The sequence below is a fragment of the Montipora foliosa genome, unplaced genomic scaffold, assembly GCF_036669935.1.
Source record: "Montipora foliosa isolate CH-2021 unplaced genomic scaffold, ASM3666993v2 scaffold_121, whole genome shotgun sequence".
Classification (NCBI taxonomy): Eukaryota; Metazoa; Cnidaria; class Anthozoa; order Scleractinia; family Acroporidae; genus Montipora; species Montipora foliosa.
In genome coordinates this window covers 1-16,806 of record NW_027179421.1, presented here as the reverse complement: position 1 = coordinate 16,806, position 16,806 = coordinate 1, and the positions used below count along the sequence as shown (strand labels likewise).

The window sequence follows — 16,806 nt, the reverse complement described above, 5'->3', positions numbered from 1 at the left end:
CGACAAGTTTTACAAGCGCGCGTGCTAATTAGCTCAATGCCCACAGAAAACCAAAGTAAAACAAGTCATATAACGACAAAATGTAGAGTCAAATAGAAGTCTACAACACGAGATATTCCCAAGCGGTCTCCCGTCGAAGTACTACTCTCGCCCTACAGGATTTGACTACGGGGATCGGACGAGACCCGGTTTTTTGCCTGTGGTATGGTCGTAGACGGAAGAAAGCCCGTTCTTGTTGTGTGTTTTGAGCGGGCAAGTTGAACTGAGCAAATAACTGTTTCCTCTGTGATGGTTCTTTAACCCTTCACCGGCAATGGCATTGGTAAAATGCAGAGAGTTAATGTTTCCCGTTCAAAAATTCCTTTCAACATCCGGGACTCGAGTAAACAAAGCTTTTCCCCGATTCGATTCCATGGAATGTCATTTTCTAAAGCTTGAATTGTGACGACAAGTTTTACAAGCGCGCGTGCTAATTAGCTCAATGCCCACAGAAAACCAAAGTAAAACAAGTCATATAACGACAAAATGTAGAGTCAAATAGAAGTCTACAACACGAGATATTCCCAAGCGGTCTCCCGTCGAAGTACTACTCTCGCCCTACAGGATTTGACTACGGGGATCGGACGAGACCCGGTTTTTTGCCTGTGGTATGGTCGTAGACGGAAGAAAGCCCGTTCTTGTTGTGTGTTTTGAGCGGGCAAGTTGAACTGAGCAAATAACTGTTTCCTCTGTGATGGTTCTTTAACCCTTCACCGGCAATGGCATTGGTAAAATGCAGAGAGTTAATGTTTCCCGTTCAAAAATTCCTTTCAACATCCGGGGACTCGAGTAAACAAAGCTTTTCCCCGATTCGATTCCATGGAATGTCATTTTCTAAAGCTTGAATTGTGACGACAAGTTTTACAAGCGCGCGTGCTAATTAGCTCAATGCCCACAGAAAACCAAAGTAAAACAAGTCATATAACGACAAAATGTAGAGTCAAATAGAAGTCTACAACACGAGATATTCCCAAGCGGTCTCCCGTCGAAGTACTACTCTCGCCCTACAGGATTTGACTACGGGGATCGGACGAGACCCGGTTTTTTGCCTGTGGTATGGTCGTAGACGGAAGAAAGCCCGTTCTTGTTGTGTGTTTTGAGCGGGCAAGTTGAACTGAGCAAATAACTGTTTCCTCTGTGATGGTTCTTTAACCCTTCACCGGCAATGGCATTGGTAAAATGCAGAGAGTTAATGTTTCCCGTTCAAAAATTCCTTTCAACATCCGGGACTCGAGTAAACAAAGCTTTTCCCCGATTCGATTCCATGGAATGTCATTTTCTAAAGCTTGAATTGTGACGACAAGTTTTACAAGCGCGCGTGCTAATTAGCTCAATGCCCACAGAAAACCAAAGTAAAACAAGTCATATAACGACAAAATGTAGAGTCAAATAGAAGTCTACAACACGAGATATTCCCAAGCGGTCTCCCGTCGAAGTACTACTCTCGCCCTACAGGATTTGACTACGGGGATCGGACGAGACCCGGTTTTTTGCCTGTGGTATGGTCGTAGACGGAAGAAAGCCCGTTCTTGTTGTGTGTTTTGAGCGGGCAAGTTGAACTGAGCAAATAACTGTTTCCTCTGTGATGGTTCTTTAACCCTTCACCGGCAATGGCATTGGTAAAATGCAGAGAGTTAATGTTTCCCGTTCAAAAATTCCTTTCAACATCCGGGGACTCGAGTAAACAAAGCTTTTCCCCGATTCGATTCCATGGAATGTCATTTTCTAAAGCTTGAATTGTGACGACAAGTTTTACAAGCGCGCGTGCTAATTAGCTCAATGCCCACAGAAAACCAAAGTAAAACAAGTCATATAACGACAAAATGTAGAGTCAAATAGAAGTCTACAACACGAGATATTCCCAAGCGGTCTCCCGTCGAAGTACTACTCTCGCCCTACAGGATTTGACTACGGGGATCGGACGAGACCCGGTTTTTTGCCTGTGGTATGGTCGTAGACGGAAGAAAGCCCGTTCTTGTTGTGTGTTTTGAGCGGGCAAGTTGAACTGAGCAAATAACTGTTTCCTCTGTGATGGTTCTTTAACCCTTCACCGGCAATGGCATTGGTAAAATGCAGAGAGTTAATGTTTCCCGTTCAAAAATTCCTTTCAACATCCGGGACTCGAGTAAACAAAGCTTTTCCCCGATTCGATTCCATGGAATGTCATTTTCTAAAGCTTGAATTGTGACGACAAGTTTTACAAGCGCGCGTGCTAATTAGCTCAATGCCCACAGAAAACCAAAGTAAAACAAGTCATATAACGACAAAATGTAGAGTCAAATAGAAGTCTACAACACGAGATATTCCCAAGCGGTCTCCCGTCGAAGTACGGGGATCGGACGAGACCCGGTTTTTTGCCTGTGGTATGGTCGTAGACGGAAGAAAGCCCGTTCTTGTTGTGTGTTTTGAGCGGGCAAGTTGAACTGAGCAAATAACTGTTTCCTCTGTGATGGTTCTTTAACCCTTCACCGGCAATGGCATTGGTAAAATGCAGAGAGTTAATGTTTCCCGTTCAAAAATTCCTTTCAACATCGGGGACTCGAGTAAACAAAGCTTTTCCTCGATTCCATGGAATGTCATTTTCTAAAGCTTGAATTGTGACGACAAGTTTTACAAGCGCGCGTGCTAATTAGCTCAATGCCCACAGAAAACCAAAGTAAAACAAGTCATATAACGACAAAATGTAGAGTCAAATAGAAGTCTACAACACGAGATATTCCCAAGCGGTCTCCCGTCGAAGTACTACTCTCGCCCTACAGGATTTGACTACGGGGATCGGACGAGACCCGGTTTTTTGCCTGTGGTATGGTCGTAGACGGAAGAAAGCCCGTTCTTGTTGTGTGTTTTGAGCGGGCAAGTTGAACTGAGCAAATAACTGTTTCCTCTGTGATGGTTCTTTAACCCTTCACCGGCAATGGCATTGGTAAAATGCAGAGAGTTAATGTTTCCCGGTTAAAAAATTCCTTTCAACATCCGGGGACTCGAGTAAACAAAGCTTTTCCCCGATTCGATTCCATGGAATGTCATTTTCTAAAGCTTGAATTGTGACGACAAGTTTTACAAGCGCGCGTGCTAATTAGCTCAATGCCCACAGAAAACCAAAGTAAAACAAGTCATATAACGACAAAATGTAGAGTCAAATAGAAGTCTACAACACGAGATATTCCCAAGCGGTCTCCCGTCGAAGTACTACTCTCGCCCTACAGGATTTGACTACGGGGATCGGGACGAGACCCGGTTTTTTGCCTGTGGTATGGTCGTAGACGGAAGAAAGCCCGTTCTTGTTGTGTGTTTTGAGCGGGCAAGTTGAACTGAGCAAATAACTGTTTCCTCTGTGATGGTTCTTTAACCCTTCACCGGCAATGGCATTGGTAAAATGCAGAGAGTTAATGTTTCCCGTTCAAAAATTCCTTTCAACATCCGGGGACTCGAGTAAACAAAGCTTTTCCTCGATTCCATGGAATGTCATTTTCTAAAGCTTGAATTGTGACGACAAGTTTTACAAGCGCGCGTGCTAATTAGCTCAATGCCCACAGAAAACCAAAGTAAAACAAGTCATATAACGACAAAATGTAGAGTCAAATAGAAGTCTACAACACGAGATATTCCCAAGCGGTCTCCCGTCGAAGTACTACTCTCGCCCTACAGGATTTGACTACGGGGATCGGACGAGACCCGGTTTTTTGCCTGTGGTATGGTCGTAGACGGAAGAAAGCCCGTTCTTGTTGTGTGTTTTGAGCGGGCAAGTTGAACTGAGCAAATACTGTTTCCTCTGTGATGGTTCTTTAACCCTTCACCGGCAATGGCATTGGTAAAATGCAGAGAGTTAATGTTTCCCGTTCAAAAATTCCTTTCAACATCCGGGACTCGAGGTAAACAAAGCTTTTCCCCGATTCGATTCCATGGAATGTCATTTTCTAAAGCTTGAATTGTGACGACAAGTTTTACAAGCGCGCGTGCTAATTAGCTCAATGCCCACAGAAAACCAAAGTAAAACAAGTCATATAACGACAAAATGTAGAGTCAAATAGAAGTCTACAACACGAGATATTCCCAAGCGGTCTCCCGTCGAAGTACTACTCTCGCCCTACAGGATTTGACTACGGGGATCGGACGAGACCCGGTTTTTTGCCTGTGGTATGGTCGTAGACGGAAGAAAGCCCGTTCTTGTTGTGTGTTTTGAGCGGGCAAGTTGAACTGAGCAAATAACTGTTTCCCCTGTGATGGTTCTTTAACCCTTCACCGGCAATGGCATTGGTAAAATGCAGAGAGTTAATGTTTCCCGTTCAAAAATTCCTTTCAACATCCGGGGACTCGAGTAAACAAAGCTTTTCCCCGATTCGATTCCATGGAATGTCATTTTCTAAAGCTTGAATTGTGACGACAAGTTTTACACAGCGCGCGTGCTAATTAGCTCAATGCCCACAGAAAACCAAAGTAAAAACAAGTCATATAACGACAAAATGTAGAGTCAAATAGAAGTCTACAACACGAGATATTCCCAAGCGGTCTCCCGTCGAAGTACTACTCTCGCCCTACAGGATTTGACTACGGGGATCGGACGAGACCCGGTTTTTTGCCTGTGGTATGGTCGTAGACGGAAGAAAGCCCGTTCTTGTTGTGTGTTTTGAGGCGGGCAAGTTGAACTGAGCAAATAACTGTTTCCTCTGTGATGGTTCTTTAACCCTTCACCGGCAATGGCATTGGTAAAATGCAGAGAGTTAATGTTTCCCGTTCAAAAATTCCTTTCAACATCCGGGGACTCGAGTAAACAAAGCTTTTCCCCGATTCGATTCCATGGAATGTCATTTTCTAAAGCTTGAATTGTGACGACAAGTTTTACAAGCGCGCGTGCTAATTAGCTCAATGCCCACAGAAAACCAAAGTAAAACAAGTCATATAACGACAAAATGTAGAGTCAAATAGAAGTCTACAACACGAGATATTCCCAAGCGGTCTCCCGTCGAAGTACGGGGATCGGACGAGACCCGGTTTTTTGCCTGTGGTATGGTCGTAGACGGAAGAAAGCCCGTTCTTGTTGTGTGTTTTGAGCGGGCAAGTTGAACTGAGCCAAATAACTGTTTCCTCTGTGATGGTTCTTTAACCCTTCACCGGCAATGGCATTGGTAAAATGCAGAGAGTTAATGTTTCCCGTTCAAAAATTCCTTTCAACATCCGGGGACTCGAGTAAACAAAGCTTTTCCCCGATTCGATTCCATGGAATTTCATTTTCGAAAGCTTGAATTGTGACGACACGTTTTACAAGCGCGCGTGCTAATTAGCTCAATGCCCACAGAAAACCAAAGTACAACAAGTCATATAACGACTACATGTAGAGTCAAATAGAAGTCTACAACACGAGATATTCCCAAGCGGTCTCCCGTCGAAGTACTACTCTCGCCCTACAGGATTTGACTACCGGGGATCGGACGAGACCCGGTTTTTTGCCCTGTGGTATGGTCGTAGACGGAAGAAAGCCCGTTCTTGTGGTGTGTTTTGAGCGGGCAAGTTGAACTGAGCAAATAACTGTTTCCTCTGTGATGGTTCTTTAACCCTTCACCGGCAATGGCATTGGTAAAATGCAGAGAGTTAATGTTTCCCGTTCAAAAATTCCTTTCAACATCCGGGACTCGAGTAAACAAAGCTTTTCCCCGATTCGATTCCATGGAATTCATTTTCTAAAGCTTGAATTGTGACGACAAGTTTTACAAGCGCGCGTGCTAATTAGCTCAATGCCCACAGAAAACCAAAGTAAAACAAGTCATATAACGACAAAATGTAGAGTCAAATAGAAGTCTACAACACGAGATATTCCCAAGCGGTCTCCCGTCGAAGTACTACTCTCGCCCTACAGGATTTGACTACGGGGACGGACGAGACCCGGTTTTTTGCCTGTGGTATGGTCGTAGACGGAAGAAAGCCCGTTCTTGTTGTGTGTTTTGAGCGGGCAAGTTGAAATGAGCAAATAACTGTTTCCTCTGTGATGGTTCTTTAACCCTTCACCGGCAATGGCATTGGTAAAATGCCGAGAGTTAATGTTTCCCGTTCAAAAATTCCTTTCAACATCCGGGGACTCGAGTAAACAAAGCTTTTCCCCGATTCGATTCCATGGAATGTCATTTTCTAAAGCTTGAATTGTGACGACAAGTTTTACAAGCGCGCGTGCTAATTAGCTCAATGCCCACAGAAAACCAAAGTAAAACAAGTCATATAACGACAAAATGTAGAGTCAAATAGAAGTCTACAACACGAGATATTCCCAAGCGGTCTCCCGTCGAAGTACTACTCTCGCCCTACAGGATTTGACTACGGGGATCGGACGAGACCCGGTTTTTTGCCTGTGGGCTGGTCGTAGACGGAAGAAAGCCCGTTCTTGTTGTGTGTTTTGAGCGGGCAAGTTGAACTGAGCAAATAACTGTTTCCTCTGTGATGGTTCTTTAACCCTTCACCGGCAATGGCATTGGTAAAATGCAGAGAGTTAATGTTTCCCGTTCAAAAATTCCTTTCAACATCCGGGACTCGAGTAAACAAAGCTTATCAACTATTCGATTCCATGGAATGTCATTTTCTAAAGCGTGAATTGTGACGACAAGTTTTACAAGCGCGCGTGCTAATTAGCTCAATGCCCACAGAAAACCAAAGTAAAACAAGTCATATAACGACAAAATGTAGAGTCAAATAGAAGTCTACAACACGAGATATTCCCAAGCGGTCTCCCGTCGAAGTACTACTCTCGCCCTACAGGATTTGACTACGGGGATCGGACGAGACACGGTTTTTTGCCTGTGGTATGGTCGTAGACGGAAGAAAGCCCGTTCTTGTTGTGTGTTTTGAGCGGGCAAGTTGAACTGAGCAAATAACTGTTTCCTCTGTGATGGTTCTTTAACCCTTCACCGGCAATGGCATTGGTAAAGTGCAGAGAGGTAATGTTTCCCGTTCAAAAATTCCTTTCAACATCCGGGGACTCGAGTAGTAAACAAAGCTTTTCCCCGATTCGATTCCATGGAATGTCATTTTTTCTAAAGCTTGAAATTGTGACGAACAAGTTTTACAAAGCGCGCGTGCTAATTAGCTCAATGCCCACAGAAAAACCAAAGTAAAACAAGTCATATAACGGACAAACTGTTTTTCAAAATGTAGAGTCAAAAAAGAAGTCTACAACACGAGATATTACCAAGCGGTCTCCCGTCGAAGTACTACTATCGCCCTACAGGATTTGACTACGGGGAAAATCGGACGAGACCCGGTTTTGGCCTGTGAGTATGGTCGTAGACGGTAAGAAAGGCCGTTCTTGTTGTGTGTTTTGAGCGGGCAAGTTGACACTGAGCAAAATAACTGTTTCCGCTGTGATGGGTCTTTAACTTTTCACCGGCAACTGGCATTGGTAAAATGCAGAGAGGTAATGTTTCCCGTTTAAAAATTCCTGTCACCATCACGGGTGGGGACTCGAGTAAACAAAGCTTTTACCCGATTCGATTCCATGGAATGTCATTTTTCTAAAGCTTGAATTGTGACGACAAGTTTTACAAGCGCGCGGGCTAATTAGCTCAATGCCCACAGAAACCCAAAGTAACAGTAAAAAAACAAGTCATATAACGACAAAATGTAAGAGTAAACTAGACGTCTACAAACACGAGATATTCCCAAGCGGTCTCCACCGTCGAAGTTACTTACTCTCGCCCTACAGGATTTGACTACGGGGATCGGACGAGACCCGGTTTTTTGCCTGTGGTATGGTCGAAGACGGAAGAAAAGCCCGTTCTTGTTGTGTGTTTTGAGCGGGCAAGTTGAACTGAGCAAATAACTGTTTCCTCTGTGATGGTTCTGTAACCCTTCAACGGCAAATGCATTGTTAAAATGCAGAGAGTTAATGTTTCCCGTTCAAAAATTCCTTTCAACATCCGGGACTCGAGTAAACAAAGCTTTTCCCCCGATTCGATTCCATGGAATGTCATTTTCTAAAGCTTGAAATGTGACGACAAGTTTTACAAGCGCGCGTGCTAATTAGCTCAATGCCCACAGAAAACCAAAGTAAAACAAGTCATATAACGACAAAATGTAGAGTCAAATAGAAGTCTACAACACGAGATATTTCCAAGCGGTCTCCCGTCGAAGTACTACTCTCGCCCTACAGGATTTGACTACGGGGATCGGACGAGACCCGGTTTTTTGCCTGTGGTATGGTCGTAGACGGAAGAAAGCCCGTTCTTGTTGTGTGTTTTGAGCGGGCAAGTTGAACTGAGCAAATAATGTTCCTCTGTGATGGTTCTATAACCCTTCACCGGCAATGGCATTGGTAAAATGCAGAGAGTTAATGTTTCCCGTTCAAAAATTCCTTTCAAACATCCGGGGACTCGAGTAAACAAAGCTTTTCCCCGATTAGATTCCATGGAATGTCATTTTCTAAAGCTTGGATTGTGACGACAAGTTTTACAAGCGCGCGTGCTAATTAGCTCAATGCCCACAGAAAACCAAAGTAAAACAAGTCATATTAAGACAAATGTAGAGTCAAATAGAAGTCTACAACACGAGATATTCCCAAGCGGTCTCCCGTCGAAGTACTACTCTCGCCCTACAGGGATTGGACTACGGGGATCGGACGAGACCCGGTTTTTTGCCTGTGGTATGGTCGTAGACGGAAGAAAGCCCGTTCTTGTAGTGTGTTTTGAGCGGGCAAGTTGAACTGAGCAAATAACTGTTTCCTCTGTGATGGTTCTTTAACCCTTCACCGGCAATGGCATGAGTAAAATGCAGAGAGTTACTGTTTCCCGTTCAAAAATTCCTTTCAACATCCGGGACTCGAGTAAACAAAGCTTTTCCCCGATTCGATTCCATGGAATGTCATTTTCTAAAGCTTGAATTGTGACGACAAGTTTTACAAGAGCGCGTGCTAATTAGCTCAATGCCCACAGAAAACCAAAGTAAAACAAGTCATATAACGACAAAATGTAGAGTCAAATAGAAGTCTACAACACGAGATATTCCCAAGCGGTCTCCCGTCGAAGTACTACTCTCGCCCTACAGGATTTGACTACGGGGATCGGACGAGACCCGGTTTTTTGCCTGTGGTATGGTCGTAGACGGAAGAAAGCCCGTTCTTGTTGTGTGTTTGAGCGGGGCAAGTTGAACTGAGCAAATAACTGTTTCCTCTGTGATGGTTCTTTAACCCTTCACCGGCAATGGCATTGGTAAAATGCAGAGAGTTAATGTTTCCCGTTCAAAAATTCCTTTCAACATCCGGGGACTCGAGTAAACAAAGCTTTTCCCCGATTCGATTCCATGGAATGTCATTTTCTAAAGCTTGAATTGTGACGACAAGTTAACAAGCGCGCGCGCTAATTAGCTCAATGCCACAGAAAACCAACGTAAAACAAGTCATCTAACGCAACACTGTCGAGTCAAATAGAAGTCTACAACACGAGATATTCCCAAGCGGTCTCCCGTCGAAGTACTACTCTCGCCCTACAGGATTTGACTACGGGGATCGGACGAGACCCGGTTTTTTGCCTGTGGTATGGTCGTAGACGGAAGAAAGCCCGTTCTTGTTGTGTGTTTTGAGCGGGCAAGTTGAACTGAGCAAATAACTGTTTCCTCTGTGATGGTTCTTTAACCCTTCACCGGCAATGGCATTGGTAAAATGCAGAGAGTTAATGTTTCCCGTTCAAAAATTCCTTTCAACATCCGGGGACTCGAGTAAACAAAGCTTTTCCCCGATTCGATTCCATGGAATGTCATTTTCTAAAGCTTGAATTGTGGACGACAAGTTTTACAAGCGCGCGTGCTAATTAGCTCAATGCCCACAGAAAACCAAAGTAAAACAAGTCATATAACGACAAAATGTAGAGTCAAATAGAAGTCTACAACACGAGATATTCCCAAGCGGTCTCCCGTCGAAGTACTACTCTCGCCCTACAGGATTTGACTACGGGGATCGGACGAGACCCGGTTTTTTGCCTGTGGTATGGTCGTAGACGGAAGAAAGCCCGTTCTTGTTGTGTGTTTTGAGCGGGCAAGTTGAACTGAGCAAATAACTGTTTCCTCTGTGATGGTTCTTTAACCCTTCACCGGCAATGGCATTGGTAAAATGCAGAGAGTTAATGTTTCCCGTTCAAAAATTCCTTTCAACATCCGGGGACTCGAGTAAACAAAGCTTTTCCCCGATTCGATTCCATGGAATGTCATTTTCTAAAGCTTGAATTGTGACGACAAGTTGTACAAGCGCGCGTGCTAATTAGCTCAATGCCCACAGAAAACCAAAGTAAAACAAGTCATATAACGACAAAATGTAGAGTCAAATAGAAGTCTACAACACGAGATATTCCCAAGCGGTCTCCCGTCGAAGTACTACTCTCGCCCTACAGGATTTGACTACGGGGATCGGACGAGACCCGGTTTTTTGCCTGTGGTATGGTCGTAGACGGAAGAAAGCCCGTTCTTGTTGTGTGTTTTGAGCGGGCAAGTTGAACTGAGCAAATAACTGTTTCCTCTGTGATGGTTCTTTAACCCTTCACCGGCAATGGCATTGGTAAAATGCAGAGAGTTAATGTTTCCCGTTCAAAAATTCCTTTCAACATCCGGGACTCGAGTAAACAAAGCTTTTCCCCGATTCGATTCCATGGAATGTCATTTTCTAAAGCTTGAATTGTGACGACAAGTTTTACAAGCGCGCGTGCTAATTAGCTCAATGCCCACAGAAAACCAAAGTAAAACAAGTCATATAACGACAAAATGTAGAGTCAAATAGAAGTCTACAACACGAGATATTCCCAAGCGGTCTCCCGTCGAAGTACTACTCTCGCCCTACAGGATTTGACTACGGGGATCGGACGAGACCCGGTTTTTTGCCTGTGGTATGGTCGTAGACGGAAGAAAGCCCGTTCTTGTTGTGTGTTTTGAGCGGGCAAGTTGAACTGAGCAAATAACTGTTTCCTCTGTGATGGTTCTTTAACCCTTCACCGGCAATGGCATTGGTAAAATGCAGAGAGTTAATGTTTCCCGTTCAAAAATTCCTTTCAACATCCGGGGACTCGAGTAAACAAAGCTTTTCCCCGATTCGATTCCATGGAATGTCATTTTCTAAAGCTTGAATTGTGACGACAAGTTTTACAAGCGCGCGTGCTAATTAGCTCAATGCCCACAGAAAACCAAAGTAAAACAAGTCATATAACGACAAAATGTAGAGTCAAATAGAAGTCTACAACACGAGATATTCCCAAGCGGTCTCCCGTCAAAGTACTACTCTCGCCCTACAGGATTTGACTACGGGGATCGGACGAGACCCGGTTTTTTGCCTGTGGTATGGTCGTAGACGGAAGAAAGCCCGTTCTTGTTGTGTGTTTTGAGCGGGCAAGTTGAACTGAGCAAATAACTGTTTCCTCTGTGATGGTTCTTTAACCCTTCACCGGCAATGGCATTGGTAAAATGCAGAGAGTTAATGTTTCCCGTTCAAAAATTCCTTTCAACATCCGGGACTCGAGTAAACAAAGCTTTTCCCCGATTCGATTCCATGGAATGTCATTTTCTAAAGCTTGAATTGTGACGACAAGTTTTACAAGCGCGCGTGCTAATTAGCTCAATGCCCACAGAAAACCAAAGTAAAACAAGTCATATAACGACAAAATGTAGAGTCAAATAGAAGTCTACAACACGAGATATTCCCAAGCGGTCTCCCGTCGAAGTACTACTCTCGCCCTACAGGATTTGACTACGGGGATCGGACGAGACCCGGTTTTTTGCCTGTGGTATGGTCGTAGACGGAAGAAAGCCCGTTCTTGTTGTGTGTTTTGAGCGGGCAAGTTGAACTGAGCAAATAACTGTTTCCTCTGTGATGGTTCTTTAACCCTTCACCGGCAATGGCATTGGTAAAATGCAGAGAGTTAATGTTTCCCGTTCAAAAATTCCTTTCAACATCCGGGACTCGAGTAAACAAAGCTTTTCCCCGATTCGATTCCATGGAATGTCATTTTCTAAAGCTTGAATTGTGACGACAAGTTTTACAAGCGCGCGTGCTAATTAGCTCAATGCCCACAGAAAACCAAAGTAAAACAAGTCATATAACGACAAAATGTAGAGTCAAATAGAAGTCTACAACACGAGATATTCCCAAGCGGTCTCCCGTCGAAGTACTACTCTCGCCCTACAGGATTTGACTACGGGGATCGGACGAGACCCGGTTTTTTGCCTGTGGTATGGTCGTAGACGGAAGAAAGCCCGTTCTTGTTGTGTGTTTTGAGCGGGCAAGTTGAACTGAGCAAATAACTGTTTCCTCTGTGATGGTTCTTTAACCCTTCACCGGCAATGGCATTGGTAAAATGCAGAGAGTTAATGTTTCCCGTTCAAAAATTCCTTTCAACATCCGGGGACTCGAGTAAACAAAGCTTTTCCTCGATTCCATGGAATGTCATTTTCTAAAGCTTGAATTGTGACGACAAGTTTTACAAGCGCGCGTGCTAATTAGCTCAATGCCCACAGAAAACCAAAGTAAAACAAGTCATATAACGACAAAATGTAGAGTCAAATAGAAGTCTACAACACGAGATATTCCCAAGCGGTCTCCCGTCGAAGTACTACTCTCGCCCTACAGGATTTGACTACGGGGATCGGACGAGACCCGGTTTTTTGCCTGTGGTATGGTCGTAGACGGAAGAAAGCCCGTTCTTGTTGTGTGTTTTGAGCGGGCAAGTTGAACTGAGCAAATAACTGTTTCCTCTGTGATGGTTCTTTAACCCTTCACCGGCAATGGCATTGGTAAAATGCAGAGAGTTAATGTTTCCCGTTCAAAAATTCCTTTCAACATCCGGGGACTCGAGTAAACAAAGCTTTTCCCCGATTCGATTCCATGGAATGTCATTTTCTAAAGCTTGAATTGTGACGACAAGTTTTACAAGCGCGCGTGCTAATTAGCTCAATGCCCACAGAAAACCAAAGTAAAACAAGTCATATAACGACAAAATGTAGAGTCAAATAGAAGTCTACAACACGAGATATTCCCAAGCGGTCTCCCGTCGAAGTACTACTCTCGCCCTACAGGATTTGACTACGGGGATCGGACGAGACCCGGTTTTTTGCCTGTGGTATGGTCGTAGACGGAAGAAAGCCCGTTCTTGTTGTGTGTTTTGAGCGGGCAAGTTGAACTGAGCAAATAACTGTTTCCTCTGTGATGGTTCTTTAACCCTTCACCGGCAATGGCATTGGTAAAATGCAGAGAGTTAATGTTTCCCGTTCAAAAATTCCTTTCAACATCCGGGACTCGAGTAAACAAAGCTTTTCCCCGATTCGATTCCATGGAATGTCATTTTCTAAAGCTTGAATTGTGACGACAAGTTTTACAAGCGCGCGTGCTAATTAGCTCAATGCCCACAGAAAACCAAAGTAAAACAAGTCATATAACGACAAAATGTAGAGTCAAATAGAAGTCTACAACACGAGATATTCCCAAGCGGTCTCCCGTCGAAGTACTACTCTCGCCCTACAGGATTTGACTACGGGGATCGGACGAGACCCGGTTTTTTGCCTGTGGTATGGTCGTAGACGGAAGAAAGCCCGTTCTTGTTGTGTGTTTTGAGCGGGCAAGTTGAACTGAGCAAATAACTGTTTCCTCTGTGATGGTTCTTTAACCCTTCACCGGCAATGGCATTGGTAAAATGCAGAGAGTTAATGTTTCCCGTTCAAAAATTCCTTTCAACATCCGGGGACTCGAGTAAACAAAGCTTTTCCCCGATTCGATTCCATGGAATGTCATTTTCTAAAGCTTGAATTGTGACGACAAGTTTTACAAGCGCGCGTGCTAATTAGCTCAATGCCCACAGAAAACCAAAGTAAAACAAGTCATATAACGACAAAATGTAGAGTCAAATAGAAGTCTACAACACGAGATATTCCCAAGCGGTCTCCCGTCGAAGTACTACTCTCGCCCTACAGGATTTGACTACGGGGATCGGACGAGACCCGGTTTTTGCCTGTGGTATGGTCGTAGACGGAAGAAAGCCCGTTCTTGTTGTGTGTTTTGAGCGGGCAAGTTGAACTGAGCAAATAACTGTTTCCTCTGTGATGGTTCTTTAACCCTTCACCGGCAATGGCATTGGTAAAATGCAGAGAGTTAATGTTTCCCGTTCAAAAATTCCTTTCAACATCCGGGGACTCGAGTAAACAAAGCTTTCCCCGATTCGATTCCATGGAATGTCATTTTCTAAAGCTTGAATTGTGACGACAAGTTTTACAAGCGCGCGTGCTAATTAGCTCAATGCCCACAGAAAACCAAAGTAAAACAAGTCATATAACGACAAAATGTAGAGTCAAATAGAAGTCTACAACACGAGATATTCCCAAGCGGTCTCCCGTCGAAGTACTACTCTCGCCCTACAGGATTTGACTACGGGGATCGGACGAGACCCGGTTTTTTGCCTGTGGTATGGTCGTAGACGGAAGAAAGCCCGTTCTTGTTGTGTGTTTTGAGCGGGCAAGTTGAACTGAGCAAATAACTGTTTCCTCTGTGATGGTTCTTTAACCCTTCACCGGCAATGGCATTGGTAAAATGCAGAGAGTTAATGTTTCCCGTTCAAAAATTCCTTTCAACATCCGGGACTCGAGTAAACAAAGCTTTTCCCCGATTCGATTCCATGGAATGTCATTTTCTAAAGCTTGAATTGTGACGACAAGTTTTACAAGCGCGCGTGCTAATTAGCTCAATGCCCACAGAAAACCAAAGTAAAACAAGTCATATAACGACAAAATGTAGAGTCAAATAGAAGTCTACAACACGAGATATTCCCAAGCGGTCTCCCGTCGAAGTACTACTCTCGCCCTACAGGATTTGACTACGGGGATCGGACGAGACCCGGTTTTTTGCCTGTGGTATGGTCGTAGACGGAAGAAAGCCCGTTCTTGTTGTGTGTTTTGAGCGGGCAAGTTGAACTGAGCAAATAACTGTTTCCTCTGTGATGGTTCTTTAACCCTTCACCGGCAATGGCATTGGTAAAATGCAGAGAGTTAATGTTTCCCGTTCAAAAATTCCTTTCAACATCCGGGGACTCGAGTAAACAAAGCTTTTCCTCGATTCCATGGAATGTCATTTTCTAAAGCTTGAATTGTGACGACAAGTTTTACAAGCGCGCGTGCTAATTAGCTCAATGCCCACAGAAAACCAAAGTAAAACAAGTCATATAACGACAAAATGTAGAGTCAAATAGAAGTCTACAACACGAGATATTCCCAAGCGGTCTCCCGTCGAAGTACGGGGATCGGACGAGACCCGGTTTTTTGCCTGTGGTATGGTCGTAGACGGAAGAAAGCCCGTTCTTGTTGTGTGTTTTGAGCGGGCAAGTTGAACTGAGCAAATAACTGTTTCCTCTGTGATGGTTCTTTAACCCTTCACCGGCAATGGCATTGGTAAAATGCAGAGAGTTAATGTTTCCCGTTCAAAAATTCCTTTCAACATCCGGGGACTCGAGTAAACAAAGCTTTTCCCCGATTCGATTCCATGGAATGTCATTTTCTAAAGCTTGAATTGTGACGACAAGTTTTACAAGCGCGCGTGCTAATTAGCTCAATGCCCACAGAAAACCAAAGTAAAACAAGTCATATAACGACAAAATGTAGAGTCAAATAGAAGTCTACAACACGAGATATTCCCAAGCGGTCTCCCGTCGAAGTAATACTCTCGCCCTACAGGATTTGACTACGGGGATCGGACGAGACCCGTTTTTTTGCCTGTGGTATGGTCGTAGACGGAAGAAAGCCCGTTCTTGTTGTGTGTTTTGAGCGGGCAAGTTGAACTGAGCAAATAACTGTTTCCTCTGTGATGGTTCTTTAACCCTTCACCGGCAATGGCATTGGTAAAATGCAGAGAGTTAATGTTTCCCGTTCAAAAATTCCTTTCAACATCCGGGGACTCGAGTAAACAAAGCTTTTCCCCGATTCGATTCCATGGAATGTCATTTTCTAAAGCTTGAATTGTGACGACAAGTTTTACAAGCGCGCGTGCTAATTAGCTCAATGCCCACAGAAAACCAAAGTAAAACAAGTCATATAACGACAAAATGTAGAGTCAAATAGAAGTCTACAACACGAGATATTCCCAAGCGGTCCCGTCGAAGTACTACTCTCGCCCTACAGGATTTGACTACGGGGCTCGGTCGAGACCTGGTTTTTTGTCTGTGGTATGGTCGTAGACGGAAGAAAGCCCGTTCTTGTTGTGTTTTGAGCGGGCAAGTTGAACTGAGCAAATAACTGTTTCCTCTGTGATGGTTCTTTAACCCTTCACCGGCAATGGCATTGGTAAAATGCAGAGAGTTAATGTTTCCCGTTCAAAAATTCCTTTCAACATCCGGGGACTCGAGTAAACAAAGCTTTTCCCCGATTCGATTCCATGGAATGTCATTTTCTAAAGCTTGAATTGTGACGACAAGTTTTACAAGCGCGCGTGCTAATTAGCTCAATGCCCACAGAAAACCAAAGTAAAACAAGTCATATAACGACAAAATGTAGAGTCAAATAGAAGTCTACAACACGAGATATTCCCAAGCGGTCTCCCGTCGAAGTACTACTCTCGCCCTACAGGATTTGACTACGGGGATCGGACGAGACCCGGTTTTTTGCCTGTGGTATGGTCGTAGACGGAAGAAAGCCCGTTCTTGTTGTGTGTTTTGAGCGGGCAAGTTGAACTGAGCAAATAACTGTTTCCTCTGTGATGGTTCTTTAACCCTTCACCGGCAATGGCATTGGTAAAATGCAGAGAGTTAATGTTTCCCGTTCAAAAATTCCTTTCAA

General features: G+C 44.1%; 25 non-coding genes and 8 pseudogenes across 25 annotated transcripts; all 33 read right to left on the bottom strand.

Annotated features, from left to right (window-relative positions):
- Nucleotides 1-97: 97 nt before the first annotated feature.
- Nucleotides 98-216, bottom strand: LOC137985985 (5S ribosomal RNA). Its single transcript, XR_011119465.1, has one exon. It is a non-coding gene; the product is annotated as a 5S ribosomal RNA (ribosomal RNA).
- Nucleotides 217-542: 326 nt separating this feature from the next.
- On the bottom strand, nucleotides 543-661 carry LOC137985984 (5S ribosomal RNA). The gene has a single exon (XR_011119464.1). It is a non-coding gene; the product is annotated as a 5S ribosomal RNA (ribosomal RNA).
- A 327-nt stretch (nucleotides 662-988) lies between these two features.
- LOC137985983 (5S ribosomal RNA) lies at nucleotides 989-1,107 on the bottom strand. Its single transcript, XR_011119463.1, has one exon. It is a non-coding gene; the product is annotated as a 5S ribosomal RNA (ribosomal RNA).
- Nucleotides 1,108-1,433: 326 nt separating this feature from the next.
- LOC137985982 (5S ribosomal RNA) lies at nucleotides 1,434-1,552 on the bottom strand. Its single transcript, XR_011119462.1, has one exon. It is a non-coding gene; the product is annotated as a 5S ribosomal RNA (ribosomal RNA).
- Nucleotides 1,553-1,879: 327 nt separating this feature from the next.
- LOC137985981 (5S ribosomal RNA) lies at nucleotides 1,880-1,998 on the bottom strand. The gene has a single exon (XR_011119461.1). It is a non-coding gene; the product is annotated as a 5S ribosomal RNA (ribosomal RNA).
- Nucleotides 1,999-2,737: 739 nt separating this feature from the next.
- Nucleotides 2,738-2,856, bottom strand: LOC137985980 (5S ribosomal RNA). Its single transcript, XR_011119460.1, has one exon. It is a non-coding gene; the product is annotated as a 5S ribosomal RNA (ribosomal RNA).
- Nucleotides 2,857-3,184: 328 nt separating this feature from the next.
- LOC137986012 (5S ribosomal RNA) lies at nucleotides 3,185-3,304 on the bottom strand. Its single transcript, XR_011119489.1, has one exon. It is a non-coding gene; the product is annotated as a 5S ribosomal RNA (ribosomal RNA).
- Nucleotides 3,305-3,626: 322 nt separating this feature from the next.
- LOC137985979 (5S ribosomal RNA) lies at nucleotides 3,627-3,745 on the bottom strand. The gene has a single exon (XR_011119459.1). It is a non-coding gene; the product is annotated as a 5S ribosomal RNA (ribosomal RNA).
- Nucleotides 3,746-4,071: 326 nt separating this feature from the next.
- Nucleotides 4,072-4,190, bottom strand: LOC137985978 (5S ribosomal RNA). Its single transcript, XR_011119458.1, has one exon. It is a non-coding gene; the product is annotated as a 5S ribosomal RNA (ribosomal RNA).
- A 329-nt stretch (nucleotides 4,191-4,519) lies between these two features.
- On the bottom strand, nucleotides 4,520-4,638 carry LOC137985975 (5S ribosomal RNA). The gene has a single exon (XR_011119456.1). It is a non-coding gene; the product is annotated as a 5S ribosomal RNA (ribosomal RNA).
- Nucleotides 4,639-5,386: 748 nt separating this feature from the next.
- Nucleotides 5,387-5,507, bottom strand: LOC137985962 (5S ribosomal RNA; annotated as a pseudogene).
- Nucleotides 5,508-5,832: 325 nt separating this feature from the next.
- LOC137985965 (5S ribosomal RNA) lies at nucleotides 5,833-5,950 on the bottom strand (annotated as a pseudogene).
- A 327-nt stretch (nucleotides 5,951-6,277) lies between these two features.
- LOC137986017 (5S ribosomal RNA) lies at nucleotides 6,278-6,396 on the bottom strand (annotated as a pseudogene).
- A 326-nt stretch (nucleotides 6,397-6,722) lies between these two features.
- On the bottom strand, nucleotides 6,723-6,841 carry LOC137986018 (5S ribosomal RNA; annotated as a pseudogene).
- A 1,271-nt stretch (nucleotides 6,842-8,112) lies between these two features.
- Nucleotides 8,113-8,231, bottom strand: LOC137986015 (5S ribosomal RNA). The gene has a single exon (XR_011119492.1). It is a non-coding gene; the product is annotated as a 5S ribosomal RNA (ribosomal RNA).
- Nucleotides 8,232-8,556: 325 nt separating this feature from the next.
- Nucleotides 8,557-8,676, bottom strand: LOC137985959 (5S ribosomal RNA; annotated as a pseudogene).
- A 326-nt stretch (nucleotides 8,677-9,002) lies between these two features.
- LOC137985974 (5S ribosomal RNA) lies at nucleotides 9,003-9,121 on the bottom strand. Its single transcript, XR_011119455.1, has one exon. It is a non-coding gene; the product is annotated as a 5S ribosomal RNA (ribosomal RNA).
- A 325-nt stretch (nucleotides 9,122-9,446) lies between these two features.
- LOC137985973 (5S ribosomal RNA) lies at nucleotides 9,447-9,565 on the bottom strand. Its single transcript, XR_011119454.1, has one exon. It is a non-coding gene; the product is annotated as a 5S ribosomal RNA (ribosomal RNA).
- Nucleotides 9,566-9,893: 328 nt separating this feature from the next.
- LOC137985972 (5S ribosomal RNA) lies at nucleotides 9,894-10,012 on the bottom strand. Its single transcript, XR_011119453.1, has one exon. It is a non-coding gene; the product is annotated as a 5S ribosomal RNA (ribosomal RNA).
- A 327-nt stretch (nucleotides 10,013-10,339) lies between these two features.
- Nucleotides 10,340-10,458, bottom strand: LOC137985971 (5S ribosomal RNA). Its single transcript, XR_011119452.1, has one exon. It is a non-coding gene; the product is annotated as a 5S ribosomal RNA (ribosomal RNA).
- A 326-nt stretch (nucleotides 10,459-10,784) lies between these two features.
- LOC137985970 (5S ribosomal RNA) lies at nucleotides 10,785-10,903 on the bottom strand. The gene has a single exon (XR_011119450.1). It is a non-coding gene; the product is annotated as a 5S ribosomal RNA (ribosomal RNA).
- A 327-nt stretch (nucleotides 10,904-11,230) lies between these two features.
- LOC137985958 (5S ribosomal RNA) lies at nucleotides 11,231-11,349 on the bottom strand. Its single transcript, XR_011119443.1, has one exon. It is a non-coding gene; the product is annotated as a 5S ribosomal RNA (ribosomal RNA).
- A 326-nt stretch (nucleotides 11,350-11,675) lies between these two features.
- Nucleotides 11,676-11,794, bottom strand: LOC137985969 (5S ribosomal RNA). Its single transcript, XR_011119449.1, has one exon. It is a non-coding gene; the product is annotated as a 5S ribosomal RNA (ribosomal RNA).
- Nucleotides 11,795-12,120: 326 nt separating this feature from the next.
- LOC137985968 (5S ribosomal RNA) lies at nucleotides 12,121-12,239 on the bottom strand. Its single transcript, XR_011119448.1, has one exon. It is a non-coding gene; the product is annotated as a 5S ribosomal RNA (ribosomal RNA).
- Nucleotides 12,240-12,561: 322 nt separating this feature from the next.
- LOC137985967 (5S ribosomal RNA) lies at nucleotides 12,562-12,680 on the bottom strand. Its single transcript, XR_011119447.1, has one exon. It is a non-coding gene; the product is annotated as a 5S ribosomal RNA (ribosomal RNA).
- Nucleotides 12,681-13,007: 327 nt separating this feature from the next.
- Nucleotides 13,008-13,126, bottom strand: LOC137985964 (5S ribosomal RNA). The gene has a single exon (XR_011119445.1). It is a non-coding gene; the product is annotated as a 5S ribosomal RNA (ribosomal RNA).
- A 326-nt stretch (nucleotides 13,127-13,452) lies between these two features.
- LOC137986013 (5S ribosomal RNA) lies at nucleotides 13,453-13,571 on the bottom strand. Its single transcript, XR_011119490.1, has one exon. It is a non-coding gene; the product is annotated as a 5S ribosomal RNA (ribosomal RNA).
- A 327-nt stretch (nucleotides 13,572-13,898) lies between these two features.
- On the bottom strand, nucleotides 13,899-14,016 carry LOC137986016 (5S ribosomal RNA; annotated as a pseudogene).
- Nucleotides 14,017-14,342: 326 nt separating this feature from the next.
- On the bottom strand, nucleotides 14,343-14,461 carry LOC137986001 (5S ribosomal RNA). Its single transcript, XR_011119479.1, has one exon. It is a non-coding gene; the product is annotated as a 5S ribosomal RNA (ribosomal RNA).
- A 326-nt stretch (nucleotides 14,462-14,787) lies between these two features.
- Nucleotides 14,788-14,906, bottom strand: LOC137985988 (5S ribosomal RNA). The gene has a single exon (XR_011119468.1). It is a non-coding gene; the product is annotated as a 5S ribosomal RNA (ribosomal RNA).
- A 741-nt stretch (nucleotides 14,907-15,647) lies between these two features.
- Nucleotides 15,648-15,766, bottom strand: LOC137985963 (5S ribosomal RNA; annotated as a pseudogene).
- Nucleotides 15,767-16,093: 327 nt separating this feature from the next.
- On the bottom strand, nucleotides 16,094-16,210 carry LOC137985966 (5S ribosomal RNA; annotated as a pseudogene).
- Nucleotides 16,211-16,535: 325 nt separating this feature from the next.
- Nucleotides 16,536-16,654, bottom strand: LOC137985976 (5S ribosomal RNA). The gene has a single exon (XR_011119457.1). It is a non-coding gene; the product is annotated as a 5S ribosomal RNA (ribosomal RNA).
- Nucleotides 16,655-16,806: the final 152 nt, after the last annotated feature.